We start from the raw sequence: 13,632 nt of genomic DNA on the forward strand, positions 1-13,632 counted from the left end.
TCACATACTAGAGGGATGACGCTGGATCCCTGACATGACGCCGATCTCACACTTGTAATACAGTACACACACGTAACAAATAGGCCTACTCTGTCATAGATTATTATTAAAGATATTTTATTAACTTGTCCTACAGAATAATATGTAATATTGACTATTAATATTTGAGGAGAAAAATTCGCTCCGGTCCGTGCTGTGGATTGAATTCGGCGTAGCTCAGTGGTCAGAGCTCTTGATACGTAGAACCAAGGACCCGTCTTCGATCCCCGACGCCGGGACGAATTTTTCTCCTCTGTATTACAGATATTATTCTGTAGGACAAATTAATAAAATATCTTTAATATTCTCATAGCTATAGTCGCGACGCTGTTATTACCGGCGTGACTCCTCCTCTTTGCTTACGTTTAGGTAGTCAAGGCTCTATAAGATCTAGGTAGGTAGTATCGTTCGCCATTTTTGTTCTTTCGTTGCCGAGCTACCAGACGAGGGATATATTTGCCATACCGTTAAACATTATCATGTCGTAGCTCCTATGATAATAAATCAAACGCACGGTAATTCAGCAAATAATTGAGTGGCAAATAACGTCTTCATGTGCTTTCTGCGAACGCCAACGAAAGAGCCAAAATGGCGGGCGATTATATATTAAGTATTTATCCAGCCTTAGGAAATGCTTAACATCTTCATCAGCGAATCACAAGACGCACACGTTTAAATGTAGCCGACCTGCAACGTGATTGGCTGCCGGAAATTAGAGCGACGGGACTATAGCAGTGCATATATTTGTACAGATTACTGTGCACTTAACTGCGGAATCCCGGCCAAATAAATCACTCAGTTGAGTGCGCCCCTTGTATAATGGCAGTTGACTTGGACATAAAACGTCAAAGTATAGGCCTATGGCTAACTTGGAGTCAGGCCAAAAGGGAAACATTGAAAGAGGAGAGTTCGATCCGGTGCTGTGGATTGAATTCGGCGTAGCTCAGTGGTCAGAGGCTTGGCACGTAGAACCAAGGACCCGGGTTCGATCCCCGGCGCCAGAGATATCGAATTCGCAACCAAAGCCTCCTCACAGCTTGAAAAGATAAACATATTTTTGTTTCATATACAAGTATTTTTAAGTATTTTCGGCCACTATCTCTTGACCGGCACGTTCTGTTCGTCCTCTTGAGCTTCACTTGATCCAAGAGGAGTTCCCGGCCGTCGTACCTCCTATCCTCCAAGCCATGGCCTTCAAGGTTGGGCCAGTGTAGTTCCCCACTAAGTGTATATTTTTCTACAATTGCTTCTTGTTTCGGTCACCTTGAGCAGTTGCCTAATAAACCTCCATCTGTGTTAATGATTCTAAGTGAATAATCATAAGAAATCGTAAGCTTCAGCTCAAAGTTCTTTGCAGGATGGTCAGTCCTACACGCATCAACAACATAGTCGACCTGGTTGGCGAGTTGGTATAGCGCTGGCCTTCTATGCCCAAGGTTGCGGGTTCGATCACGGGCCAGGTCGATGGCATTTAAGTGTGCTTAAATGCGACAGGCTCATGTCAGTAGATTTACTGGCATGTAAAAGAACTCCTGCGGGACAAAATTCCGGCACATCCGGCGACGCTGATATAACCTCTGCAGTTGCTAGCGTCGTTAAATAAAACATAACATTTAACATTTCAACAACAGACTTCAGAACGGCCAATTAAAAATATCCGCGAATTATTATACTGTTAATTATTTTAATACGATGAAGTTAGACGCCTATACAAAGTTATATAGAACTTTCATTTCGAAACTTCCTAGTCTAAATAACTATATAATTTAAATTGAATTTATTTAACAAAAAACACCTCAATTTAGATATTGATGGGAAGTTTAAAACCAGTCTTAATTGTATATTATGTTTCACTCTCTCACCCGAGCCACCTCCATTTTGAAATTTCAAATGTCACCCCATCTTGTGATAACTTACTTAAATTTGAAAGAGTAGCCAATCGTTTAGAGCTGCGTCTCATTCGTTTTCGCATCTTTTGTTTTCTATCGCCGCCAGGCAACCTGACTTGTTGTTTTACTTATGGCTTTTCTATAGCACACGACACTGAAACTTACAACTTGAATTTTTCTCAAGTTCTCCGGTGCGGGAATATGTGACTGTTAAGTTAGGTTATGTTGGGTTAGTTTAGGCTTTTCGTATGCCTTGTATAAACGAATCTGTGACAGGTTAATTTAGGTTTTTGGTATGTATTGCATATATGAATCTGTGACAGGTTAGGTTAGTTTAGGCCTTTTTGTATGTCTTACATATACTAAGTGATGTAAAATGTGCGTTTCGCGTTATATTTTGAAGTGTTCTACGTCTTTATTTCACGAGTTAAATGATCACTTTTACGTTATCTACATCGATAAATTCTTTCCATTCTTTATCTATTTTCTAACGTGTTTTCAAGTCAAATAACGTTCTACACGAATTCTTCACATTCCAAACTACCTTTCCCCTAAAAATTAGAAAATTTTTACATTTTTTCTTAAAAAGCCTTCAGTGTCGCGTGCAATAAAAAACTCGTACTCATTTCTGTTTTTAGTGGGTTATTTTACGACGCTTTATCAACTGCGTGTGAATGAGGTTATGGTGACTATTACACTTTTACTACGTCACACTACTTTTGAACAATAAAACGGTACGAATGGACGTCTTTCAACCAATCATGGCTGCTTATCTCACAATTTTATCGCGTCCCTAGCATTTGTTTAATTTTATCGCGTCCCTAGCATTTGTTTATTTTTATCACTACCCTAGCATTTGTTTCTTTGTTTGCCAACATTTCAAACTGCACTGATCTGGACGTCAAAAAACAGAAAATTACAAACCACTCCAGTCGATGCACAGTACTTTCAAATATGACTTGCATTGGCATTCAAGAAAAATAATTAATAAAGATCACTGGTCATAGCTATGCATCTTCCCTGAAACCCTATTTACAAATAAATGAAGAGCACCATTCGGAAATCCTGAATAAGTTGAGGGATACATTATGTATATCAACGAGTTCCACTTCTTTTACGCACACGTCCAATATAACATCAATTGAACCACCAACCACTAAAACATTCAAATTTGAAAATTGTACTTTCAATAATTGTTTCTTTTAAAATGATTCATGTTTATTTTTTATTTCTTCATCGTTAATTAAAACGTTTCTTGTTTATTTCATCATCCCTAATTAAAACTTTTCTAACACTCGTTTATATTATTTAGGTTATGTTTGTTATAGCTTCTGCTATATGATATTATGGATAGTCACGTATCAGAGATTGTTTAATACTAAGATTTATTGAAAATCATCTGTCAAGTGACGTTGATTACTGGGATCCGGATGATTGAAGTGGAATGCAAATGTTTTAATAAAAATGAAACTGAATCAACAAAGCCTTCTTGACTAGTAACCGTCCACAGAGTTCAATGAAGATTCCATAGTTGGCACAACTGCCATCTAGCGTAATGGTGCAATAATACATTTGAAGACAGTTGTATTTTCGTAAGTCAATTAATATTTTATTGTATTGGAGTACTTCGTTACTTCTAATCTTTATATACTTTCTTCTAATCGTGTAATAGTCAATTAAATCCCACTCGAGTTTTGATTTTCTCTAGATAAATCAAAACCTCTAGTGAGATTACTGTTGATAATATTGAAGTATGAATATGGTTTTAGATAGTGGGAAACAAAACAGTCACGTTTGAAACAGTGAGAAACAAAAGAATGCAAGTGATTCTTATTTGCAGTTGCTATAGGTACGAAAATAAATAAATGAAATCACAATTGAAGGGTACACGGGAAAAACGAACAATCTCACAATGCTGTTAAGGGTGATGTCATTATCTAATTCACTCTATTACTACAAACTTTAGTGCTATTTTTACCAAAAGTGGTAAAGGAGAATTAAAACCGCGGATACATTCATCATTTCCTTCATTTCAAGTAGAAGCACCAATAAATTTAGCAGTAATATACGGAAATAGATCAATATCTCAACCTTAATGGAAATGTGACATTGTTCGTTTTTCCCGTGTACCCTTCAGTTCCTTTTTGTAAGTTTTAAAGTGTACGAGAAATTGTGTTCCAAAATTGTACTGTTCATAATATTGTGTATATCAATAAAACAGGAAATATGTAGTTTTGTAGTTGTTTCCATTTTAGTTGAGTTTACTACACTTTTATAGTTTGATTAAAACATTTAACATCTCGAAATCAATGGCATTTATTGAAATAGGAAATCTGTATTGAAATGTAATCTATATCGAAATAAATATCCGATTTTCTGAGATTTCTAATAACCTCATATCTAACTCATAGCTTGCTAAAAAGTACCACAGATTAAATGGAATATATTGTAAACATTTTTTTACTTGTGCTTTAAGATATTTGGCATCTATGAACATAATATAAGTAATTGTATAAATGTTGCTTAAGAAGAAAATAATGAATTAGTAATAATAAAGACTACTTAGGCGTGACTCATTCGATTGAGGCGTTTACCTGTCGATCCGAAGTTGCACTCGGACGTGGGTTCGATTCCCGCTTGGACTGATTATCGGATTGGGTTTTTCCGAGGTTTTCCCCAGACGTAAGGAAAATAATAATAATAATAATAATAATAATAATAATAATAATAATAATAATAATAATAATGGCTTTATTTAACTTTATTAAATTAAAGTTCGGCAGCCCTTGACTTCAGGCGGCAGAGAATTCCAGTGACGAGAAGTAGCAACAGTGAAAGATGAAGAATAAAGAGATGATGTGTGCAGTGGTATTTCTAGCGTGTTATCATATTGTGACCGAGTATTTAAGTTATGATACCGAGAAAGATTGTGGAATCGGACAGATAAGTAAGAGGGAGTAGAGGTGTGCAAAATTCGGTATAAGAGAGAAAGAGAATGTAACTTTCTCCTCTCATTTAACCTGAGCCACAATAATTTATCGAAAGAAGGCGAAATGTGATAGTAGTAGCGGACATTAAAATGAAATGAACACACGCATTATGAACACGTTGCAGTTTCTGGGATAAATCTACCCTGATATCACTGAATAAAGCGTCACAATAATCGAAATGAGGCATAATAAGAGTCTGTACAAGCGTCTGCTTTAATTTAGCTGGATAGTGGTACAGGGACATCATTTTATTTTTACTAACATTTTTAATATTAACCTGTCTATAGCTTTGGATTAAAGGTCTAGCACCGGAAACACCGCTTGCTCCCCCTTCCAAGACTGGAGTTCGATGATACTGGCGTAAAATACAAATCACTTTACTAGGTATAGGAGGGAAGAAAAGTAGTTCATCCATTTATGTAAACTAGGAAATATCGCAATTTTGAGTTTGATAATTTTCATTAGGTTTTTGTTTAATCAAAATACAGTACTGTATTAACACTTAGTGTTTTTACTCACGAATTGAGCTATCCATTCGGACTTATTAATTATGCAGTGTATATTGTACTGTTACAGCACATTAGCATACAATATAGGGAATGAAGTTAAATTGAAAAATAACATAATATGGATATTTAAACACATTTTTGAAAATAGTGGCCGTTTATTTCGACACAGGCTTCAGTTCTTTTGTGCATATTGTCGCAGTATATACTATTGTACCTAATTCCAATTACCAGTTTCGTCCTTCGTACTAGTAACTCATGTTGAAATAATTCTGTACCTACTCTATAAAAGAGTACCTTACGTACTGTAAATTTAATCTTCACTTCTGCCCGATCCGAAAAGATAAAATTACTCAGAAATGCTATCTACTGTCCGTTCAAGTGGTTTTGTCGCAGGGTCGTAGAAGGGGGGGGGGATCACGTGACAGTTAATTACTTAACGACGCCCTTTTATAATATTACGTAGACGTCCAATTCCTAACAGAAATTAATGTTCTCAGAAAAGAGCTAAGACAGCCCAGCTACTAGATTTTACAGAGGGGCGAACAGAAGCAGGTGGGGGAAACCGGGATGCGACGTAGGCAAACGGACGACAGTACCTGTGCGAAAATATAATTCAATATTGTAAGCTCTTTCATCACTGGAAAACGCGAACATATTTCTGGAACGTACTATACTCACTAACTCAGTACTGCATACGCGGCCTCGGTTCTGTGTGGAGAACGGTTGGAAGTTTAGTAGTAGAGGGGGTGGGAGTGAAGTACATTCAAAAACTCAGGTACAATAAAAATTGAAGTAAAAATAAAATGATGTCCCTGTACAATATTTTTAACTTTGTGAAGAGTAAATGTCAGGTAATCTATGGCGAATCCTCGGCCTCATCACCAATCCCATCGACGCTAAATAATCTAGTAGTTGATACAGTGTCGTTAAATATCCACGTAAAATATTATTAGATGCCGATCGTGATGAGCATAGCCACCAAGAAGCATACTGTATTGAACATACTTCAATCGTTACATGAAAGCTACAGTCACGGATTCGAATCCCGCCTAAGTCAAGTTGTCTCTTCTATGTCAATATGATGGCCCGTGTTGTCACAGGTTGTGTTACCTCACGCCATATCTTTCTTTTTTCCTTTATACGGAAAAGGGAGCCGAAGATTAGTACTGTAAATATTAGGTTCACACATGGACTAAGGCCAAGGCAATTCAAGGACAATACGTGCCAAGAATAATAAGATATTCAACACTTAATACATCGAATTTATTATTGCTACGGTCCTCAGCTCGGTGATTTTCTACGCCTGAGATTCGACTTAGAGTTCTTGGAATGCAAGATATATTTTGAGGTGACTATTTCGTTTATATGACGTCATTCCATTTTCGGCCAATGAAGTATTTTATATTTAGACCATATTTATTTACTACTTTACACTTGAGCTACATTAGGCATTGCAGCCCGAAAGAGCAGAAGCTCGTGCTCGGGCGCAGTTCAGATCAGTTATACAAAATATATCACAAAATTAAGAGAGTTCATTGAGCACAATAACATTAATAAATGGTAAAATACATACAGCATGTAATAATAGGGTCTATATACAAATAGAAAATACAAAAGTACATAAATATTAGAGTATCAATTTTTAACTCAATTAGCTTAAACAATTAAATAATTAATCCGATTTGATTCTTAAATCTATGTGAGTTAAGTGTACTTAGCTCAGGGTAAGCTCTAATTAATGCATTATATATTTTGGGTCCAAAACTTCTGCTGTGTTTTAATCCGGCAGTTCTGTGGCATTTGGGAGTATTTAGAAAGGAACTGTAGTTTTGTCTCGTATGGTATTCGTGAGGATCAAATTTAAATTTATTGTGGTTTTTATGGAAGTAAATCAGCAATGTTTGTTTATAAATTTGTTCTAGATTTGATACATCAAATTCCTGAAAAATTAATTTTGTTGGGTAATCAAAAGGTTTATATAGACAAATTTTGATAATTCTTTTTTGGAGCAAATTTAAAGGATGGAGTGTCGATTTTGCCATTCCTCCCCAACCTAAAATACCATACTGAATTATTGATTGAAACAGAGCTAAGTACACAGTACGCAGAACATAAAGAGGTAAATAAGAGCGAAGAATGGAAAATTTGTGGATTGTTTTACGCAATCTGTTACACAGGAAGGAGATATGCTTGTCCCATTTTAAATGTTGGTCAATAATAATGCCTAAATATTTAACTTGTGAGGATATACTCAAAGCGTTACATGAGCAAGTAGGTAGGTTACAATCAAAAGTGTAATGAAATTTAGAATTCCAACCAATCACAGTCATACATCGCGATAATTTCTGCAGCTCGATTTATCACTATCAATTTATATCAATTTATCGCATGGTCGTTCTTTTGTTTATTCAGTGTCGCCAATCGATGAGCATGAATGCATTGTACTAACAAATGAAGTGCGAAATCCTACTTCCACATCTACATCTTCATCTTCTAATTCCATGTCCGTTGTATCTAAAGAAAATGACACTCCTTCATAACAATTGTTCATTTAATTAATGTATTAATCAGGTTATTTGCAATTATACTATAAAATGTTTAAATTAAATTATGATTTCAACAGATAATGAAAACGTATTTATGTTATAATAACAATACAAAAGCGCAGTACATGTAATTAACATTGTTAAACCTGTATTTCGCTTTTCTCAATTGGCATTACTGAATAACATTCAATAAATTGCAGTAATCGTTATTCATCTATTTCGACTTCACAATCTCTGAATAGGTTAAGTATTCATAAATATACATCTCATTCAGACGCTAAATAACATAACCTAAGCTGTTGATAAAGGGTCGTAAAATAACCTACTAAAATAAAATAAAAAAATCATAAATATACAATTATTAACATTTTGTGATATAATTTTAGGAATATATTATTTATATTTTTATTTTATTCACGAAATAGTCCTAATAAATGTCACACGAGGTCACCTCTTGTGACATTACCACAGTCTAGTAAATACAGTGACGAAGCTCAATACGTAGTAAATATGCATCCATAGATAGTTGCTAACCACTAGGATCGCTACTATCGCCTCATTACATACAATGCGAAATAGTACCTGCACAGTCTATTGTTCCTAGTACCCTCATAAACTCAAGCTTCGTGACTGTTTATACTAGACTGTGACATTACTACAGATAAAATAAACCTTGTTCATCTCACGAAGGAAAATGCCTATCAGGATGGTGGAGATAGAAGATAGCTTGGTTAGCATCGTAGTGCTGAAAAGAATCCTCAGAACTTACCAGAACATAAAATAGGCTCTGTAATCTGCCTGAATATTATAACAAGAATTCACTCGTCCCTTTCCAACATTAACCGTCGCTCTTATACCAGTAATTCGGAACAAATCACGCCACTAGTATCTCAGTGTACACTGTACACACAGCCATTCGTTTCCAGTACGATTCTGATTCATATCCTTCCTCTTGAAGTCAATATGCATGAAGGCACAGAGAAACCACAGAGTGAGTTGAGTAGTCGATTGTAGATTTCACAGTTTCTGGTCAGAATCCAAGGCCGTCTGACATAAAGCAACACGTGACGCCAATTATGTAAAAAAAAAACAACTTTAACAACTAAATACGTGAAACACAAACTATACAAAAAGACATGGTTTCATTCCTCAAGTACCTACGCAATAATTTATATATCATACAGAATTTTTTTAAATATTGTCTTTTTAAGCAAAATGATTTATTATACAGGGTGATTCATAAATCACTGTACAAACTTCGTGAGTGTAATGAAGAGGTTTTTTTTAAACAATTTATTGATCGATCAGCGCATTTAGCGCTATACAGATCATTTCTAAAAATTATAAATACAATATATGACACTGAATTGAGGGCAGCCTAGATTGGGCTCCTCAATGAACAAAAATAATTGTTAATAAGTAATTGTTTACATAGGTTGGTGTGATGATAAATTTTCATTATAATATGAGGTCCATTGGAAGTCGGCTCTTGATTCTGGTGGGAAATGTGGACTTCTTTCCGAGAGAGTAATGGACGGCGCCTGGAACATTTTCTAGGTTGTCACAGAACTTCTTAGCTTGTGAATGAATAAACTGTTTGATTGTGTCAATACCAGTAATGAAGAGGTAAAAACAAGAGTAAAATGTTGTATAGCAGTTTTTCTGAACTTGCTTTATTTCAGAATTATGACGAATAATGTATTAAAAACATGAGTCAGTATGATGGAAAATCAGTTAATCGAACCGCATGTTCTACCACCGCGCCTGACTGGACGAGTGTATCGACGGTTTTTGGAGCATGCATTGGGTAGTCTCCTTCATGAATATGTCCCACTCGCTACACGAACAACCTGATTTATGTACGATGTTGCCCCTGTCTTGGCCAGCCAGATCACCAGACCTTAACCCCCTGTAATTCTACCTTAGGAGTGTCTCAAGGCGCTCGTTTATGGTACTGAAATTCCGAACGTAGTAGAACTGTACAGCAGCGAATTGAAAAATGGCTTTGAAATTGTGCGGAATGAGTTGAACGGGTTCTGCAACATTCCAAGAACAGTAAGACGAGAAGCACGTCACTGTCTTTACCGTTATGTTAGAGATGATGTTTCAAATAGGCTACTTGATTGTTTATACATATATAACAGTTGCCAAAGTAGATAAAAGTTCAGTCAGGTATAAGCAACTGTGGCGATTCAAGGCTGTTTGAGGTTCGGGACTTCGGGAGTGATCAATCTCGGCGTCTCGAAACGCTCAACGTATACAACATTGTGATGCGGGTTTTCGGCTTTGCGGGCGCTGTTAGTCTTGCTTTCTCGATCGTTCTACATCTCTACCATTTACCTATTTATCCATGTACGTGCTATATGATCTGAAATCGAAATTAGAAGTTCTCGTGTGCTTTCTGCGAACGCCAACGAAAGAACCAAATTGGCGGGCGATTATATTAAATATTTATCCAGCCTTAGGAAATGCATAACATATTCATCAGCGAATCACAAGACTCACATGTTTAAATGTAGCCGACCTACAACGTGATTGGCTGCCGGAAATTAGAGCGACGGGATTATACCTTTCAGTGTATAATAATCCGTTCCCCAGACTTTATTTAATTACTAGACCCTTATTAAAAGGCTAGGAATTTTCTTTTCATATGTTTGAGATCAAGTGTCCAATCTCAAGTAAGAAGATATTAACGTTATGTTTTATGTTTCTTAGAAATGCAAATTTATTTGAGAATTGTTTTTTTTTTCTATTTATATAATCATAGGTAACATCATGTAATAGAACCAGAACCTTTTGATAACTAAGCTACTGTTCTGTTTTGCCTTTTTGTCTCATTTAAACATTTATGATGTTACTTATTTCAATTATATATGTTATTCAAAGTTACGAAATCTTTCCGCGCCGACCAAATGCTATTTCGAGAATGACGAGACGAGACTCGAAAGACAAATGCAACGAACACAGCGAGCGAGAACGGTAGTTACCTTTGTTCATCTCTAGTAAATAGTATCTGAGCATTATGCATTGAATAATGTTTATTCGTCTAAGTTTTTATGTAGATTTTGCAAAATTATAATACGATCTCACCTCACATTATCTTTCATATTATAAAACAGACCTTTGAATCTTTCTCACAGAAAGGATATGTTAGGCAATAATGTGGCTGCATTATTAAAAACGTGAATTACGTATTCAGTTTTATTACGTAAGCATGTATCTCTTGACTAACTTAAAACCACTCAATAAATCCTTGCGTATTATTACAGGCCTTCAGCATCTCACCTTGTGAACGCGATTGTCTTTTTTTTCCAACACTGCTGCAGGTAAAATAGCGTGTTTCTAAAAATGGAGTTATAAAATTTCCGGAAACTGGTTTGTTTAATAGCCAGATCTTTAATGTAGATTTAAGTAGGAAGCAGAAAATCCAAAAAGCCAAGTTTCTGAATATCAGCCTGCGGGGAAATTCCTCTAGCAGCTCTGGGGAACACCTGGTCAAAACAATCGAGATATGCTCGTGAACTGTCTGCTTCCGTTCATGGTCAGACTGTCCGCGACTGCACGCAATTCATGTGTCATGCATTTTTAAGCTACAATTCACAAATTATGGAAACCTAAAAAAACTAGGTTACAGGATACTTCGTTTGAAAGCAACTTGGAAATTTCTGTAGCGTATGTAACACACGTCACGAAGAAAAACACATCACTGGGATATACCGGTAGTGTTTTACCAAAAGAGCAGATCAAAGCAATGCGATGTTTTTGTCTTCTATTCTGTTTTGTGTGTCTTGCATGTATTGTGTTTATTTAGGTTTCTTATCTAACAATGAGGCATTGAATATTATACGCAACGGTTCAGCTGTTGCTCGTTCATTATAAAATATATGAAGAGGGAATATTCTGACGCTGTAGAAAATCGATTTCAAGATTTTTCTGAAAAACACGTTTTCATCATTTCTGGTACCAAAATGTGGTTCTGGACATTCAGAATTATTTATTTATTTATTCATTTTTTATTTATTTATTTTTTATTTGTTACTTATTTTATTTATTTTATTTATTTATTTATTTTATTTACTATTTATTTATTTATCTATTCATTCATTCATGCATTCATTCATTCATTCATTTTTTTAATTAATTTTTTATTTATTTTTTATTTATTTTATTTTTTATTTATTATTTATTTTTTTTTTATTTTATTTATTTACTTATTTTTTATTTAATTGTTATTTATTTGATTTATTTTTATTTATTTATTTATTTGTTTGTTTGTTTGTTTGTTCGTTCGTCTGTTTGTTTACTCATTTATTCATTTGCTTGTTCATTTGTTTGTTCATTTATTTATTCATTTATTTATTTATTTAATTAATTTATTTATATTATTTATTTATTTTATTTATTTATTTAATTTATTTTATTCATTTATTTACTTATTTATTTATTTATTTATTTATTTATTTATTTATTTATTTATTTATTTATTTATTTATTTATTTATATACTGTACATGTCTAATTACAACCAAATGGTCCATATATATAGTGCAGTAAAAATTGAAACGTGTTGTGATTATGATAAAAGTGTTGAAAATTTATTTATAGCGTCACATTGGCAGTGATAAAAGTGTGCAATATTCGTTCAGTGGCCGGTGGATACTCTACCTTCACAAAACAATATATTATACCTATACCCATATACATAAAATATGGCCGTTTTTAATAGGGGGCAGAAGAACAATGTAAAAAAAACTTTAAAAAGTAGGCTATGTCAAAAATAAATGAAGAGAGTTTATTTGATTTAAATCTTTATAATACGATTTAATTCTAGATCACTAACACCAGCTGGATGGTGCAGTGCGCGCGTTGATTGTTGGTGGTGTAGGAACACTCATTAAATCGTTGATACTTTGTAACTGAACTGCAGAAGTGTGGTTATAAAATGCCTTTTTCTTTGGCCTGTACGCGGTTCATACATATGCCTTCTTTCGCGCCACGCTCTCGTTCCTTCAGCCTTTGATTTCGACATATTTTCTAGCAAAAAAACTTATCAACAATGTAATTTTAGTCAATGGTTTCGGCTGTATAACGTCACAACATTACACAGAAGACTCACTGCCCGACAACAGCTCCTTTCCTACTAATTTATGCATCAAATTATGTAAATTTCTGGAAAACCGCAGACATAAGGGACTTTATTTACAGATAACATAGCAACATACATAATCCCGTAGCAACAACACCCAAAGCCCTCTTAAAATACAGTATGTCACAATTTTGTTTTACAGTTTTCAACTTGGCTGCAAAAGAAATGTCGAGTCGAAGTCGCTATCGATTTGAAATTTATTATGTTACGAAGACTTCGCTTAAGAAGTAGGCCTAATAGAAATAGAGATACACAGAAGGCATTGTAATAAAATAATCACACAAACATATCTGAACTGATCTGAATTTTCTAAAGAGTTTTTATTCCATTTAAAGGAGAAATGTATAGTTAAATGTTTCATTTAGATTCAATTTTCAGTTTTGTATCTGTATTTATAATAAACATTTTATAATAGAATTGATACATATTTTTGTTAACACAATATGAAATGCAACTGGCCGTATATATCGATTGTAACAATGACAGCATGCATGTATAATAAGGAAGGCTGTGG

The 13,632-nt window shown here is 34.6% G+C and overlaps 1 protein-coding gene across 1 annotated transcript in view; it reads left to right on the forward strand.

Moving 5' to 3' along the window:
• Positions 1 to 13,632, forward strand: part of LOC138703732 (venom protease-like) — an 80,420-nt gene that overhangs the window by 5,341 nt on the left and 61,447 nt on the right. The window lies entirely within an intron of this gene.

Source organism: Periplaneta americana, chromosome 7 (genome assembly GCF_040183065.1).
Source record: "Periplaneta americana isolate PAMFEO1 chromosome 7, P.americana_PAMFEO1_priV1, whole genome shotgun sequence".
In the NCBI taxonomy this organism is placed as follows: domain Eukaryota; kingdom Metazoa; phylum Arthropoda; class Insecta; order Blattodea; family Blattidae; genus Periplaneta; species Periplaneta americana.